Source organism: Heterodontus francisci, chromosome 5, assembly GCF_036365525.1.
Source record: "Heterodontus francisci isolate sHetFra1 chromosome 5, sHetFra1.hap1, whole genome shotgun sequence".
Classification (NCBI taxonomy): Eukaryota; Metazoa; Chordata; class Chondrichthyes; order Heterodontiformes; family Heterodontidae; genus Heterodontus; species Heterodontus francisci.
This window is the reverse complement of record NC_090375.1, coordinates 105,655,549-105,674,273: the sequence shown is the minus strand read 5'-3', so window position 1 is coordinate 105,674,273 and position 18,725 is coordinate 105,655,549.

Here is an 18,725-nt window from a genome sequence, read left to right as displayed (position 1 = left end):
GCTGGAGTCATACCGAGCGCAAAGGAAGATGGCTGTGGTTGTTGGAGGTCAATCATCTGAGCTCCAGGACATCATTGCAGGAGTTCCTCAGGGTAGTGTCCTGGGCCTAACCATCTTCAGCTGCTTCATCAATGACCTTCCTTCAATCATAAGGTCAGAAGTGGGGATGTTCGCTGATGATTGCATAATGTTCAGCACCATTCGTGACTCCTCAGATACTGAAGCAGTCCGTGTAGAAATGCAGCAAGATCTGGACAATATACAGGCTTGGGCTGATAAGTGGCAAGTAACATTCGCGCCACACAAGTGCCAGGCAATGACCATCTCCAACAAGAGAGAATCTAACCACCTCCCCTTGACATTCAACGGCATTACCATCGCTGAATCCCCCACTATCAACATCCTAGGGGCTACCATTGACCAGAAATTGAACTGGAGTAGCCATGGCTACAAGAGCAGGTCAGAGGCTAGGAATCCTGAGGCGAGTAACTCACCTCCTGACTCCCCAAAGCCTGTCCACCATCTACAAGGCACAAGTCAGGAGTGTGATGGAATACTCTCCACTTGCCTGCATGGGTGCAGTTCCAACATCACTCAAGAAGCTCGACACCATCCAGGACAAAGCAGCCCGCTTGATTGGCACCCCATCTACAAACATTCACTCCCTCCACCACCGACGCACAGTGGCAGCAGTGTGTACCATCTACAAGATGCACTGCAGAAATGCACTAAGGCTCCTTCGACAGCACCTTCCAAACCCGCGACCTCTACCAACTGGAAGGACAAGGGCAGCAAATACATGGGAACACCACCACCTGCAAGTTCCCCTCCAAGTCACACACCATCCTGACTTGGAACTATATCACCGTTCCTTCACTGTCGCTGGGTCAAAATCCTGGAACTCCCTTCCTAACAGCACTGTGGGTATGCCTACCCCAAATGGACTGCAGTGGTTCAAGAAGGCAGTTCACTACCATCTTCTCAAGGGCAATTAGGGTTGGGCAATAAATGCTGGCTTGGCCAGCGACGCCCACATCCCATGAATGAATAAAAAAAAAAGAATGGTGGAGCAGGCTTGAAGGGCCGAACGGCCTACTCCTGTTCCGATTTTCTATGTTTCTATGTTTGTCCAAATCACATTGGTGCCTCTTTGCATCCTCCTCACAGCTCACATTCTCCCCTCGCTTTGTGTCGGCTGCAAACTTGGAAATGTTACATTTAGTTCCCTTACCCAAGTCATTAATATATATTGTGAATAGCTGGGGCCCAAGCACTGGTCCCTCCGGTACCCCACTAGTTACTGCCTGTCACCTGGAAAAAGATCCATTTATTCCTACTCTTTGTTTCCTGTCTGTCAACCAATTCTCAATCCATGCCAGTATATTACCCCCAATCCCATGTGCTTTAATTTTGCACACTAACCTCTTATGTGGGACCTTATCAAAAGCCTTCTGAAAATCCAAATACACCACATCCACTGGTTCTCCTTTATCTATTCTACTAGTTACATCCTCAAAAAACTCCAGTAGATTTGTTAAGCATGATTTCCCTTTCGCAAGCACAGTGGCGCAGTGGTTAGCACCGCAGCCTCACAGCTCCAGCGATCCGGGTTCAATTCTGGGTACTGCCTGTGTGGAGTTTGCAAGTTCTCCCTATGTCTGCGTGGGTTTCCTCCGGGTGCTCCGGTTTCCTCCCACATGCCAAAGACTTGCAGGTTGGTAGGTAAATTGGCCATTATAAATTGCCCCTAGTATAGGTAGGTGGTAGGGAAATATAGGGACAGGTGGGGATGTGGTAGGAATATGGAATTAGTGTAGGGTTAGTATAAAAAATGGGTGGTTGATGGTCGGCACAGACTCGGTGGGCCGAAGGGCCTGTTTCAGTGCTGTATTTCTAAAACTAAAAACTAAGCCCATGCTGACTTTGTCCGATGCTGTTTATACTTCCAAGGTGTTCTGCTATCACATCCTTTATAATAAATAAACATTTTCCCCACTGCTGATGTAAGGCTAACTGGTCTGTAATTCCCTGTTTTTTCTCCCTCCTTTTTTAAATAGTGGGGTTGCATTTGCCTCCCTCCAATCTGTAGGAACTGCTCCAGAGTCTCTAGAATTTTGGAAGATGACCACCATTGCATCCATTATTTCCAGGGCCACTTCCTTTAGTACTCTGGGATGTAGATTATCAGGCGCTGGGGATTTGTCAGCCTTTAACCCCATTAATTTCCCGAGCACTATTTTTTTTACCAATACTTATTTCCTTTAGTTCCTCCCTCTCGTTAGACGTTTGGTTCCCTAACATTTCTGGGCGGTTATTTGTGTCCTTCTTTGTAAAAACAGAACCAAAGTATGTGTTTAATTGTTCTGCCATTTCTTTGTTCTCCATTATAATTTCCCCTGTTTCTGACTGTAAGGGACCCACATTTGTCTTCACTAATCTTTGTCTCTACATATATTTATAGAAACTTTTACAGTCAGTTTTTATGCTCCCCACAAGTTTACTCCCATATTCTATTTTCCCCCACTTAATCAACCTCTTAGTCCTCCTTTGCCGAATTTTAACTGCTCCCAATCCTCAAATGTGCTGCTTTTTCTGTCAATTTTATATGCTTCCTCTTTGGATCGAATACTATCCCTAATTTCTTTTGTAAGCCACGGTTGAGCCACCTTTCTGGTTTTATTTTTGCGCCAGACAGGAATGAAAATTGTTGTAATTCATGCACACATTCTTCAAATATTATCCATTGCCTATCCACCACCAACCCTTTTAGTAAAGTTCCCCAATCTACCATAGCCAGCTCGCACCTCATACCTTCATAGTTTCCTTTATTTAGATTCAGGACCCTAGTTTCGGATTCAACTACTTTACTCTTCATCTTAATGAAGAATACTATCATGTTATGGTCGCTCCTCCCCCAGGGATCCTGCACAACATGTTTGTTAATTAATCCTTTCTCGATACCCAGTCTAGGATAGTCTGTTCTCTACTTGGTTAGTTAGCCAATCCTTTATCCATGCTAACATATTACTCCCAACACCATGAGCTCTTATCTTGTGTAGTTACTTTTTATGTGTCATCTTATCGAATGCCTTTTGGAAATCCATATACACCAAATCTACTGGTTCCCCTTTATCCACCCTGCTTGTTCACCTCAAAGAACTCTAATAAATTTGTCAAACACAATTTCCCTTTCATAATACCATGTTGGCTCTGCTTGATTTTATTATGATATCCTAAATGTCCTGCTACTTCTTCCTTCATGATGGATTCCAGCATTTTCCCAATAACAAATGTTAGGCTAGGGAGTTTTGGAAGATTACAAACAATGCATCCATTATCTCTGCATCCAATTCATTTAAGACCCTAGGATGCAGGTGGTCAGGTCCAGGGGACTTTAGCCTTTCGTCCCATTAGTTTTCCTAGTACTTTTTCTCTAGTGATAGTTTTAAGTTCCTCTCTCTCTTTCTCCCCTGATTTTCTCCTATTATTGGGATGCTTTTAGTGTCTTCTACCATGAAGACAGATACAAAATATTTGTTCAAAGTCTCTTCCGTTGCCTTGTTTCCCATTATTAATTCCCCAGTCTCATCCTGTAATGAACCAATGTTTACTTTAGCTGCTCTGCCTTTTTACATATTTGTAGAAGCTCTTACTATCTGTTTTTATATTTCTTACTAGATAGCTCTCATATTTTAGTTCCTCCCTTTTTTTAGTCATCTTTTGCTGGTTTCTAAAATGTTCCCAATCTTCTGGCCTACCACTAATCTTCGCAGAATTGTAAGTATTTTCCGTCAATTTGATACAGTCCTTAACTTCCTTAGTTAGCCATGGATGGTTAATCCTTCTCATAGAGTCTTTCTCTCTCAATGGAATATATCTTTGTTGAGAGTTATGAAATATCTCCTTAAATACGTGCCACTGCTTCTCTACCGTCAGACCTTTTAACCTATTTTCCAAGTCTACTTTAGCTATCTCTGTCTTCATAACTTAGTAATTAACTTTATTTAAGTTTAATACGCTGGTTTCAGACCCAAGTTTCTCACCTTCAAACTGAATGTGAAATTCTATCATGTTATGATCACTCTTGCCTAGACGATCCTTTATTATGATATAATTAATTAATCCTGCCTCATTAAACATCACCAGATCTAAAATAATCTGTTCCTTGGTTGGCTCCACAACATATTGTTCGAAGAAACTGTCCCAAATATATTCCATGAATTTGTCCTCAAGGCTACCTTTGCCAATTTGATTTGTCCAATCTATATGAAGGTAAACATCGCCAATGATTATTGCAATCCCTTTCTTACAGGGCCCCATTATTTCTTGATGTGTACTCTGTCTTAAAGTGTAGCTACTGTTTGGGGGCCTAGAAACTACTCTCACCTGTGATTTCATTCCCTTTGCTATTTCTTATCTCCACCCAAACTGATTCTATATCTTGTTCTTTCGAGCTCCAAGATCATTTCTCACCACTGTACTGATCTAATCCTTTATTTACAAAGCTACCCCACCCCATTTTCCTTTCCTGCTATCCTTTTGAAATATCCAATACCCTTGAAAATTCAGTTCCCTGTCTTGGACACCTTACAATCAAGTCTCTGCAATGGCTATCATATCATGCTCATTTATTTCTATTTGTGCCATAAATTCACTTATCTTGTTACGAATTCTGCATGCGTTCAGATAAAGAAGCTTTAATTCTGTCTTTTTACCATTTCTCCCTACTCTGACCCTATTTGCTGGTGCACTCTTATGTTTGTATGCTCTGTCCTTTCCTGTCACACTCTGGTTATCATTATCTATATCACTACCCCGAACTATTTGCTTGTGGGTCAGGTAATAATCCAGAGATTATTACCTTTGTGGTTCTGCTCTTTAATTTAGTTCCTAGCTGCTCATATGCCCTCCATGGATGGGAAGAGGAAGCTGGCTCGCTTGACCAAGCAAGCCTGGATGGAGATTGCAGAGGAGGTCAGCAGGCTTGGGGGTCACACCCAGAACCTGGATACGGTACTGCAAGCTCGGCAATGACCTCCTTTGGCCCACCAAGATAAGTAGTCCTTACCTCTTTCACTTTGGGGCTTGCATGTGAGAATGGGAGAGGGTGCATTTGATGGTGGTCAGGAAGCAGCATATCCTCTCAGAGGCATGGCTGGATCTCGGTGAGAGACGCTTGTCGGTCATTGCTGACCCCACAAGATCATTCGAGAGTGGCCGCATGCAGGTGGCACTCGTGTGCCCCCATCTTTTTTATAACTGTATTTGTTCCCTGTCCATTTGTGTTATCCTTGTTCCTTACCTTGGTCCGACCTTTACTCTTATCCTCAATTTCTTTTATCTTCAGACTTAGGTTATTTTCACCAACGTGTGTAAATATCAACACAAACTGGTTTACTCGAGTGTCCTGTTTCCATGTTGTAACTTCTAGGTAATTCTGTTTAGATTAAATTCTGTGCTATTTTTCATAAGATCTTGGCTGATATTGATTATTTGAAGCCAGGTAACAGAGAAATGCCTGGAAATTGGGTGATGATGCACCTATTTTACAGCTGCAAAAAGTGCATCCAAGCATCCAATATGAAGGGGGGGAGGGGTGTGTAGACACACTCCATGCTTGAAGCACCCTGCCCATCATATTGATGAACGCAGAAAGAGAGACCTCCAGGGCCTTTGCATGTGCAAATAAGAGGTTTAATGTTTGTCTCAGGTCTCCTTCTCGAAATTGGTCTTCTCTTAACAGTGCCAGCCTTGGGCTGGCTGCATTCAGGAAAACATGGTCTACATGAAGCCTAACCATCGTTCCATTAAGGGACTGCTGGAGGCCACAACCAGAAAGGTAAGTTCTTTCAAAAAAATGGCCTGATTATGGAGCCAGGAGAAGCAGGATTGAGCCTCCTGGCTCCATAGCAGTTACTAAGATCTTTGATCACCTCCGCCTCCCAGGTCAACATAAGGGTCAAATCCAACTCACTGAGAAGCTGCCTGCAGATCCCTAGCATGCGTCCACAGCTCGCTGGTTTCATGTAAATAACCTGTTCTGGCACAGTGCTCCAACCATGACCTTTTTCTACTAATCTGTCCAGGTTGACTTATTGCTATATTCATCCCACATAGCACCAGAGAATTGTGGAACATTTTAAAAATTGATTTTGGCTTTCTTTTCATTTCTATTCAGAAGCCCTGTACTTTGCAAATTTCATCTGTACTTATGAACACTAACTGATGGCACCATGACTGTAACATTATTTGATACCTCACTGAAATAATCCTAATTTGTTACAAATGTGATATGTAAATGAGGATATTAATATCATTAATTCATGTCAATTTACATTCTAATTAGCTTGCAATTTAGCAAGTTAATTCTCAGCATGATTTACATAATCCAAGTTACATTGTTATTACTGTAGTCAGCTTCAAAAAAATAATTAGTGCTTAGCCAATCACATAAGCAATACTGCAGTTGCTGCTAATCCCACTGCAAATGTTACAGCTATACAGACCTTAGAACTTATTTTTAATGGAGGGCAAGGCCCTTTGTGCAGGACATCACCAAGGGCTAGAATAATAAAAATGTCCTACTAAATTAATAGTAAAATATTAAAAGGTAAATTGTGATGTAGGTGATGCCAATCTTGCGTTTCAAAAGCCTGAAGACTAGAAGAAGAAGAAAATAAACTGAGGCAGGTTAAGAATTTCAAAGTAATGAAGTGAGTTTAGCCATATCTGAATTGGTGCAGGAGACTTCAATGAGCTTGCTTTTAATCCAGTGAGGATGCAGGGAGGAGGAGTGTTATATGTAGTTTGGTATATTTGAGCTTAGAAGAAACAGTATAAAAGAGCTCAGATGAATCCTGTTAGTATTCATAAAACAGTGAGATGAAATATTGTATCATGCTACATGTAAATTGAATTGACAGATATCTGAATATTTAAAGCTGAATATTTAAAGCTTGAAGGGACACAGTCTTCATGAAAAAAGAGTATTCAATCATTACCATCATGATGACTACATGCAATTCTGAGGCAATGAGGTTCTGTTCAAGTTATGTCATTAATATCATTTGTTGGAATTTGTTTTGGCTCATTTACCAGTCTGACATAGCTGGCTCAGTGGGTGTGTGTGCCAGAAGCTGGAGACCCGAGGCTCAGCTGAAATTGGGCCTCTAACCTCAACAGCGAGCTACAGGCACTAATCGTTCGTAAAGAGATAGCTCACTTGTTCCACGAGGAATAATTTGACCCTACTGCCTGCCCAGTAGCCTCCCTCAGGTATGTCCTCATGGAAGGTGATTGCAAGGGAGGTGGGTGGTGATTGACGGGGAGGAGGGCAATTGAGAGAAGGAATTTGGTAAAGGGAACAAGCTGGGGCAGCAATTGCCTTTGATGTGGCTGTGGAGCCTGGAGGAGCACACAGGAATTTTAATGGAAATAAAAATCAGGAGAAATGTAAAATGGGCTGCTGATTCGCTGGCACACATTTTACACTGTCAGAAAAAGTCAAAATCTACCCCATTGCAATTCAAAGTAATACTTTGCATGTAAAGTGCATTGTGATGTCTTTGTTAGATGTGATACAAACATACCATCATACAAACATATGAAGTAGGAGGCCACTCAGCCCCTTGAGCCTGCTCCGCCATTCAATAAAATCGTGGCTGATCTGATTGTAACTGAAACTCCACATGCCCGCCTACCCTCAATAACCTTTCACCTCCTTGCTTATCAAGAATCTATCTACCTCTGCCTTAAAAATATGCAAAGATTCTGCTTCCACTGCCTTTTGAGGAAAATTCCAAAGACTCATGACCTTCTGAGAGAGAAAAAATTCCTCCTCATCTCTGTCTTAAATGGGCGACCCCTTATTTTTAAACAGTGACCCTAGTTTTAGATTCTCCCACAAGAGGAAACATCCTTTCTACATCCACCTTGTTAAGACCTCTCAGAATCTTATATGTTTCAATCAAGTCTCCTCTTACTCTTCTAAACTCCAGCGGATGCAAGCCTAGCCGGTTCAATCTTTCCTCATAAGACAATCCACCCATTCCAGGTATTAGTCTAGTTAACCTTCCCTGAACTGCTTCCAACGCATTTACATCCTTCCTTAAATAAGGAGACCAATACTGTACACAGTAGTCCAGATGTGGTCTCACCAATGCCCTGTATAACTGAAGCATAACCTCCCTACTTTTGTATTCAATTCCCCTTGCAATAAATGATAACATTCTATTAGCTTTCCTAGTTATTTGCTGTACCTGCATACTAACCTTTTGCAATTCATGCACTAGAACACCCAGATCCCTCTGCATCTCAGAGCTCTGCAATCTCTCAACATTTAGATAATATGCTTCTTTTTATTCTTCCTGCCAAAATGGACAATTTCATATTTTCCCACATTATACTCTATTTGCCAGATCTTAGCCCACTCACTTTACCTATTTATATCACTTTGTAGCCTCCTTATGTCCTCTTCACAACTTACTTTCCTACCTATCTTTCTGTCATCAGCAAATTTAGCAACCATACCTTCGATTCCTTCATCCAAGTCATTTATATAAATTGTAAAAGGTTGAGGCCCCAGCCCTGATTCCTGTGGCATACTGCTCGTTACATCTTGCCAACCAAAAATGACCCATTTATACCTACTCTCTGTTTCCTATTAGCTATTCAATCTTCTACCCATGCCTAAATGTTACCCCCTACACCATGAGCTTTTATTTTCTGCAATAACCTTTGATGTGGCACCTTATCAAATGCCTTCTGGAAATCTAAGTACAGTACATCCACCAGTTCCCCTTTATCCACAGCACATGTTACTTCTTCAAAGAACTCCAATAAATTGGTTAACAATGATTTCCCTTTCACAAAGCCATGTTTACTCTGCCTGATTACCTTGAATTTTGCTAAGTGCCCTGCTATAACGTACTTAATAATAGCTTCTAATAGTTTCCCTAAGACAGATGTTAAGCTAACTGGCCTGTAGTTTCCTGCTTTCTGTCTCCCTCCCTTTTTGAATAAAGGAGTTACATTGGGTATTTTCCAATCTTATGGAATCTTCCCCGAATCGAGGGAATTTTCGAAAATCAGAATCAACACATCAACTATCTCACTAGCCATTTCTTTTAACACCCTAGGATGAAGTCCATCAGGACCAGGGGACTTGGCAGCCCGCAGCTCCAACAATTTGCTTAGTACTACTTCCCTAGTGATTGTAACTTCCTTGAGTTCCTCCCTACTTCCATTTCCTGATTTCTAGCTATTTCTAGATAAGGAATTATATAAATGCAAATTGTAGTCAGTGCCTAGACTTGCTCAATAATTTTTTCAAGAATACTTTTTTCATAATAGAATAGACTTTGCTTTTACAACACACTAAAGTGTTTTTTTTTGTTCATGGGATGTAGGTATCACTGGCGAGGGCAATATTTATTGTCCATCCTTAATTGCCCTCGAGTAGGTGGTGGTGAGCTAATTTCTTGAGGTGTTGCAGCCTTTGCAGTGTAGGTGAACCCACTGTTCCATGTGGTCTATAAAATGGCTACTGCCAAAAGCCTTTATTTACATATAATTACATTATAGGTCACATGTATATACTGCAAGCCAAAGTGTACAAAAGTATTTATCCAAACATCCCTATTTTCGTTTTTAAAAATGTCGGTTCTTTCTTGTCCTTTCAAATTTGTCTGTCCCGACACACGCTTTTCACACATATGGCTGAATTTTATGATCGGTGGAGGTTGCGCAAAATGACGGCAGTCCCACTTGTGACCTGAGTGGCCTTGCTGCTGTGATTACATTGTGGGCAGCCATTTTGCATAATGGCAGCAGCCGTTCCCCACCCCCACCACGTGGCGGGACAGGGCAATGGTTCACAGTGTCACTTGATGTTGGAGCAGGTGCTGGCGTCATCTTTAAAAGCTTGCTAGCCCTGCATTCACTCTCTCCGTGTTTTCAACAGAAGCTCATTGAAGCAACACTTCTGCATTCTTCCAAAAATTTGGAACTCAGCAAGCAGCCCCCCGGACATTCTTCTGACTATGTCAGATGTCCGAGCAAGGGTGGCCCCACAGTTCAGTGATGCCTCTCTGCTGATTCTCCTGCAAAGGAAAGGCAGGTGTTCCCTTCCCCAGTGGTGACAAGAAGAGATCACTCCGCCTGACCAAGCAAGCCTGGGTGGAGATTGTAGAGGAAGTCAGCAGCCATGGGGTCACCCAACGCAGCTGGGTCCAGTGCAGGAAGAGGGTCAATGACCTCCTACATTCAGCAAAGGGAAGTGGCACGTTTCAAAATTGATTGTTGTGATCTAGTTGTCACCAAGCGCCATGTCACATGGGTGCCAAAGACATTCCAAAGACAGGGAGGTCATAGCAGAGTTATGGCAGAAAACTGGCTGCAGATGTGAAACATGTCTTCCTCATGTATACCTCAGCCCAAGTAAGACCCATGACAGGTTGAGTCAGTATGAGAGACAAAACATCCCCCAGGTATTGATGAGGGGCCCATGTTAGTAAAACCATGATGTTGAAGTTTGGCAATGTTAAATATATACATCTGTGCTCTTTCAGGAGATGATGGCCCATTACAGGATGGAGAGGCCAGAACTGCTGTGGAGTGCCTGACCCACGACCTTTAAGTCAGGCCGAAGAGAAGGCGCTGGAATTAGCTGGAAGCCAAAGAGGACATGCTCAGACGTGAAGCATGTCCCAGTGCAAGAGAGTGATTATTGACGATTGGATAAAAATGCAATAATCATGTTGGATTAGCTTTGGCATGCTGTCCTCAATGGGAAACGTGTAGCCTAACCCACACATGTTGTTTTAATTGTATCTTGCAGGTCGCCGTTCGTAGGTGACTGCAGACCCAGAGAGACCGATGACAACTTCTGAGGACGAAGAGAACTCAGAGGATGCACCATCCCATCACTATCCTGCACCTTCCACCAGTGCAAATACATTCACCTCGGTGGGAATCCACTCAGCTTTAGAATCAAGGTCACAAGCTACTGAGAGCACCACAGACGCACTCGAGCAGCTGACTGAGGCTGAGGCCACCAAGGCCTCTGACAGTTGGAGGACTGTGGGTGGCCAGGTCCATTCTGAGCCCCAGTCTGATGACGAACCCCTGGTGTTCACAGCACAGGGCATGCTGGAGTTGCAGGGAGAGGTAAGGCAAGATCTTGTGGGGATGCCATAGGCCATGCATAGCCTTAAGCGGATGGTGGGGCAGTCCATCCATGCCATGACTGCTGCCATGTCCCAGGCATATGAATGCATGGCTTCCTCCATTGAAAGGTTGGCGACCCTCTCAGAGAGCCAGGTTCCACAGATGTGCTATGACCTGCAAACCCTCGCCTTAGCCATTGGCAGGGTGAGAGAAGGACTAGGAGCCTGGGGAGCTTTCCCACTCATAGGGCTGGATTTTCTTCTCCCGCCGCTGCGGGCTGCGCGCCACCATGCTATCGCAATCTTCCTCTCGGTGGTCCAGGATAATGAGCCGGTCGTGCTGCCCCCACCCCCCACAAATCATGTGGAGGGGGCGGGTTCTCCGGCACCAGCAATGGCGTCAGCTGCCTGTGTGCAGGCGCTTGCGCCATTTTTAAAGGGCAGTCAGCCCTGCCTGGTCATTTAAATTTTTAAAAGGCTACCTTCCCTGTACTGCAGATAAATCTATCGGCCCTTCCCCCCCAATAACAATTAAATTCAACATTTTCCCTCTCCCCCTCACAAAATCACTTACCTCCAACATTTGACCTGCTCCCCCCTAAACAACTCAAAGTGCAGAGGTCTCCCCTTCCCACCCTCCGCTACACAAGTAATTTGCATTAGAAACTATTTCACACCCCACCCCCTCACCCCGACTGCACTAAAAATCATAAGTTCTCCCCTTCGCCACCACATCCCTGGACAGGAAGGTGAAGTCACCCGAGTGCCGGCCGCCGTTTGGAAGATCGCATCCCGAAGGTAAGAGTGCAGTTGATTTTATTTAGATTTATTCATTTTATTAATTTAAATATGTTAATCTGGGTCCCATCGCCCAGTGGTGGGCGGGGGGGGGGGCCTCTCTACCGCCGGGAAGATTGGGCCTGGCACTCCCGGCTTCGGGCTTTGTAGCAGGCTGCTGCCGGAATGATCTTCCGGCCCCCACTCCCACCATGGAGCCTGACATCAGGAGCTCAGTAAAATCCCGGCCATAGTCTTTCCCAGGTGAGCAAGGATATTCAAATGAGGATGCGCTCCACTTCTGGGGTCTTCCCTCCGGGCATTTCGAGTGTGGACATTGGCTCTTCAGTCCCTCTGCCAGTGAGTCCAGCTCCAGCAGCCGTGATACCTGAGGATAGTCCTGCACATGGCAGGAAGCCTTCAGGCAGCTGGGACGCTCCAGGCCTCAGGCACCCAGAGGACGACTGCCGAAGTCATCCCAGGCCAAGGGCGTCCTGATCAGCAGCCTGCCTCCAGACCAGATGCTAGCGCAGGAGCATTCGCAAATGTCTTAAAAAAACACCCACACACACACACACATACGAGAATTCACAGGTGACACAACAATGTCATGTTTACTTTATTTAAATAATTAAATGTTCTTTTGTGCCAATCATTAGCCTTCATTGTTTGTAAACAGCTTCCAACATGCCTTAATTGTGACTCCCAGAATCCCAACATCACTCTTAGAGCATCGCCAAAGTGAGCATGGACATCATTATCATGGCAATGTGTGTGAAGAAGTATTTTACGAATGCTGTCCCTTGGGCACTAGGGCACATTGTTGCTGGCCTTCATTCAGGTAAAACAGATGGTATGGAGGCAGAAGACTACATGCATGATGGTCAGTATATTCCACATTCTTATTGAAGAGACAGCAAGGATGTTGAAATCGGATCATTATAAGGTTGGCCTTTGCCTCCCTTGCACGTAGCTCACTATGTCTGGCTGCCATCACTGTGTTGTGCTCTTCCACAGCTGCTTGGCCATGTCTCTATTCCGTGTCCTCTTCATCATAGGATATTTGTTGCTCACGTATGTCTTCCTCATATAAGGCCTCCTCCCTCTGAAGTGCGATATAATATAGAGCACAGCAGACCATCACGATACATGTAACTCTCTCTGGGGCATACTGCAGGGCTCCACCAGATCTGTCAAGACATAGAACCTGATCTTCAGCAGCCCAATGGTCTGCTCGATGGTCGCTCGGGTGGAGCCGTAGCAGGTGTTGTACCTCTCCTCCGCATCATTGCGAGCGGTCCTCACTGGTGTCAGAACCCATGTCTTCAAGAGGTAGCCCTTGTCCCCGAGAATTGACCCCTGAAGGTGAGCGAGTGGATTGAAAAGCGGTGGCACCTGGAACTAGCAAGGTATGTAGGTGTCGTGGCAGCTTCCCAGGCAGCGGGCACACATTTGTAGAAAACACTTTCTGTGGTGGCAGACCAGATGAACGCTGATTGAATAGAACCCTTTCCTGCTGATGAAGGTGCCTGGTTGATCTGTGGGAGCCTCGATGGCCACATTCATATAATTAATTACATCATGCACCTGTGGGAATCCAGCTATAGCCCCAAATTCGATGGCCATCTCAGCCTGACTGTTAGCCCTGTACAGCACATAGTGGCCAGCCACCTTGAGCAGGGCACTGGCCACCTCCTTGATGCAGTGGTGGGCTGCTGCCTGACAGACCCCACACATGTCCCCGGTGGATCACTGGAAAGATCCCACTGCATAAAAGTTGAGCACCATGGTAATCTTGAGGGCCTCCGGTATAGGGTGACCACGAAATCCCATTGGTCACAATTCATCATGCAGAAGGCCGCATAGGTCTGTGATGGCCTCCCTGGACAGTCGTAGCCTTCGCTGACAGTGTCGCTCGGACATCTGCAGGTAGGTTGCAAGTCCTCCCAACGCACACAACCTATATGCTTTCAGAGCTCCCTCCAGTCACACACAAGCCCCTTGCAGAGATCCCCTCTTCACACACAAGCCCCTTGCAGAGTCCCCACCCCTCCCCTTCGCACACAACTACCTTGCACAGATCCCTCCTTCACATCAAGCCCCTTGTAGAGTCCCACCACCTCACATACACAAGTTCCTTCCAAAGCTCCTCCACTTCACACACAAGTCCCTTGGACACTCAGCATAGCGGTAATGGCCGCTCTAAACCCCACTTCCCCCATGCTACTCTGGTTAGAATACCTTCCCTACATGGCACCGAGGACTCTTGCCTTGGTCGTGCCAACATTTCAAAGTTGCAAAACTGAAGGCACGTGAGTGCTGCACGTCAACCAGAAAATTGGGGAACCTTCATTGGATTGCAGCGAATTAGATACAAACCTATTTAATGCAGGACATCAAACATTTAAATTATGATGCCGTCACGCCGGGGTATCAGTACCCCCGCGGGACTTCCCTGCCTCTGACCAAATCGGCACACTGCAGTACGGTGCCGGCTTTCATGGTGGACAGCTCTGCGTAGATTCTCCACCCCTCAATATCATCAAACTCGCCTCTGAGAAGAGACCATAATTCAGCCCATAATCTTTAAATTATTGGTCATTTTATGGCATACGTGCGAGTTGTTATTGGCTGTTCACCTGATGTCTAATGGTTCCTTGGGTAATGTTACTTCTCTGGGGAATGTTGTTACTCTGGTGAGTGTTATTGCTGTGGTGATTGTTTCTGCTCATCTGTTGTGCTTGTCGGAGTACAGTTGACCTCTGGGACTGATAGTCAGTCATTCAGTCAGTGAACGCAGATCTGCCTCATCAGCCATTTACTGTAAAGGAGCAGCTTCTCCAGCTTAGCATGGATGTCTGCAGTTGTGATGGTAACCTAGCTGCTAGGTTATTTTTTTAAAAAAGAGGTTAAGGGCTGGAAGCAGGCGTGTCCAACCTTTTTGCGTGGGAGGCCACATTACAATTTTTGTTTGACATGGGGTCCAGTGAGACAATTTCGGAAAGATAAAGGCATTAAAAATGTATCTTACTATTAATCAAAACAGCAACAAATGTTCATTTTTGTGAAGAAGCTTTAAATGAGAAGACTAATTTATTGAATTACTTTCTCATCACTATGTTTGACGCTGATTTAATGAGATAATTGGCATTTTCATGCTTACACAGTAGTCAGTGTTTGCCCGCATACTTACAGCGCTGAGCAATGTGGAGCATTCTGGATAGACACCCATCTGTTAGGAGTGATCTTGATTGCTCTCTCTCCCTCCTCTCTCTCTCTGTCTGTCTCTCTCTCTTTCTGTCTCTCTCTCCCTCTCCCTCTCTGTGTCATCCCCTCTCTCTGTCATTCTCCCTCTCTGTGTTGTCCCCCTCTCTCCGTCTCCTCCTCTCTCTCTCATTCTCTGTCCCCCCCCCCCTCCCACCCCGCCCTCTCTCTGAGCCCCATCTCTCTCTCCCTCTACCTCTCTCTTGCTCCCTGTCTCCCTCTCTCTCTCTGCCCTCCAATCATTCTCTCCTACCTCTCTCTCTCCATCCCCTCTATCTTTCTCTGACCCCTCTGTCTCCCCTCTCTTCCCCCCCCTCTCTCTCTTCCCCCTCTCTCTTTCTGTCCCCCTCTCCCTCTCTCCTCCTCTCTCTCTCTTTCTGCCCTCTCTCTCTGTTTCTGCCCCCTCTCTTTCTCCCTCTCTCTCCCCTCTCTCTCAATTTCTGTCCTTCTCTCTCTCCTTCTCTCTCTTTTTCTGCTCTGTCTCTCTTTCTGTCCCCCTTTCTCTCCCCCTCTCTCTCTTTCTGCCCTCTCGCTCTTTCCCCCCTCCCTCTTTCTGCACCCTCTCTCTCCCCCTCTCTCCCTCCCCACTCTCTCCCCATCTTTCTACCCACTGTCTCTCTCCTCTCTCTCTGGCCCCTCCTCTCTTTCTATCCCCTCTCTCTTTCTGCCCCCTCTCTCTCCCCCCTCTACTTCTGCCCCCTCTCTCGCTTTCTGCCCCCCTTTCTCTCTCCCCTCTCTTTCTGCCCTTACTGTTTCTGCGCCCCCTCTTTGTTTCTGCCTAGCTCTCTCCCCCTCTTCCCCTCTCCCTCTCGTTCTCTGTCCCCCTTTCTCTCTCCTTCTCCCACTTTCTCTTTCTGCCCCCTTTCTCTCTCCCACCTCTCCTTCTGCCCACTCACTCTTCCCTCTCTCTTTCTGCCCCCATATTTCTCTCCCCTCTCTCTCTGTTTCTGTGTGCCTCTTTTTCCCCTCTCTCTCTCTCTCTCTCCCCTTTCTCTTTCTGGCCCCCCTTTCTCCACGATGCAGAGAAAAGGAACTCGCAGCTGAGCAGCTTTGTGGTTTGTCTCTTTTTTTAAAAAAAATTCACTGCTGTCAGTTTCACAGCTGACAGGTTCTTAGAGCAGAGACAGCGCTGCTGGTGGGTCCCGATTTTTAAAAAAAAATCCTGCTGGAAAACCATGAGCTTGTCCAAGGTTCAGAAGTACTGTCTCTGCTCTAAGCACCTGTCAGCTGTGAAACTGACGGCTGCGATTTTTTTAAAAAGTTGGACTGGTCCGAAAGAAGACGCCAATGGGAAATTTCTAGTCCCTGAAATTACCAGTCATGGACCTCAAAATGTTTTACCACGGACACTGGTGTCCATGTACAGACAAGTTGCCGACCCATGCTTGTCAGCACCAATATGTTCTAAGGTGTAGAGTGATTCAACAGAATCATTGTCCGACATCACTCCATCAACCATCTTTACAGGCTTGCTTTTCTTCTTTCTAGCAAAATACCTGTGTGCAAAGTGTTTCAGTTTCTTGCTGATAGAGCACTGCTTTCCCCACGTTGGACGGGCTTCCTTTTTGTCCTTGTGGTGTTCCCCACTGTACTTACATCCAGTACTCTGGCCTTGATCTTTCTCCTGACCCTTCTGAAAGTTGTCCTTCCTTTTAATCATTGACTTGTGCTTGGAAGACTTGGACTGCCTCTCAGCTTAGTGCACAGCCTCATCAGTTCTCCCAATAATACTCTTCAGCTGTTGTTTAGCCACTTCAGAGCTTCTGCACTTGTCAGTAGCTTTCTTGAGAGTAAGCTTCTCTTCTGTCAGCAGACGTGCTCTCACAGCAGGATCTCTTGTTCCTAAGACAATCCTATCTCTAATGAGTTGTTTCTTCAATTGCTCAAACTCACAAGATGCAGCTAAACATCTCAGTACAGTCTCATAGGGATCAATATTCTCCCTCTTTGCCTGAGCTCCAGTGCTAAGCACATTGCTTTCATAAATGACATTAGTAGAGGGTACAAAGTGGGACTTTGAGGCCTCCAAACTCTCTTGCTTTTCTTCCTTAGTGAGATCTAGGGTATAATACAGCTTGTAACACTCCTTCCCCATCAATAATAACAGAATTGCTGCTCTTGTCTGTTCAGGTTTCTTTTCCTATTGTGTGGCAATCTCATAATTCTGTCACTGAGACTGGAAGAATTGGCAATTTCCTCTCAAATCTCCCTTCATGTCCATAGGAGCAGTTGAGGTGAGATTTCTCTTTTTATTGAGTCTTTCTCACTTTTGACAAGACCATGACCAATGTGGCAGCACGATACTTGGTGTAGTAGTTCAGGGAAACTTGATTAAATAACAAATTATACTTAACACAATACAAATAGTGACTTTACAGCTCTCATGGTCGAGCTTTCCGATCGAGTTTTGGTTGCTGATGACGTGAAGTCTCTTTCAGTTCTTCAGTCTTCTCTTTGCCATGTTGATGATTTTTCACATGCTGGAGTTCTTCTTTGGAATCTGGGCAATAAAGCATTGTGGACCCTGACTTTTAACCCTTTCAGGGCATCAGGCCACCTATTTTAATATTTAGAGATACAGCACTGAAACAGGCCCTTCGGCCCACCGAGTCTGTGCCGACCAACAACCACCCATTTATACTAACCCTACAGTAATCCCATATTCCCTATCACCTCCCTACACTAGGGGCAATTTACAATGGCCAATTTACCTATCACCTGCAAGTCTTTGGATGTGGGAGGAAACCGGAGTGCCCGGCGAAAACCCATGCAGACACAGGGAGAACGTGCAAACTCCGCACAGGCAGTACCCAGAATCGAACCCGGGTCCCTGGAGCTGTGAGGATGTGGTGCTAACCACTGCCACCCTAATGGCCTGATGGATGGTCTAGGGAGGTGGCTAGAATCTCTCCTGTTGGAGATGGTCATTGTCTGGCACTTGTGTGATGCCTATATTACTTGCCACTTATCAGCCCAAGCCTGAATGTTGTCCAAGTCTTGCTGCACGCAGTAATGAACTGTTCCATTATCTGAGGAGCTGTGAATGGTTCTGAGCACTGTGCAATTATCAACAGTTTGGTACCTAGATGGGCAATTTTAACCTTACTCGCCTGGCAGAAACCAAGCAGCTGGGCAGTTAAGATTCTCCAGGTGATTTACCCACCAATTTCTCACCTGTTTTGTGGAAATCCTGAGCAAATGACAAAAACACCTGCCTCAAGCCAGTGAGGCATTCCTGCAGATAGAGATCAGCATCTGGTGCATCATTGGGCCCTGACTCTGGTCTGAGCAGGTTCACTGCTACGGCTTTGCCACCAGATGAAGTCAGTAAGAAAAGAATCCAGAACCAGAAGAGATCATTAAGTTAGGTTATTTTAATATCTTTGTGGGGCCAGGAGGTGCAGGAATGATTCTATGGATCCCAAAAGCAAACTTTAAGCTTCCACTACCTCGAACATTGCAATCACTTCACCCCCATCATCCCCCTCCCCATCTCCTGCCTCCTTAGCTCCAGTGAGA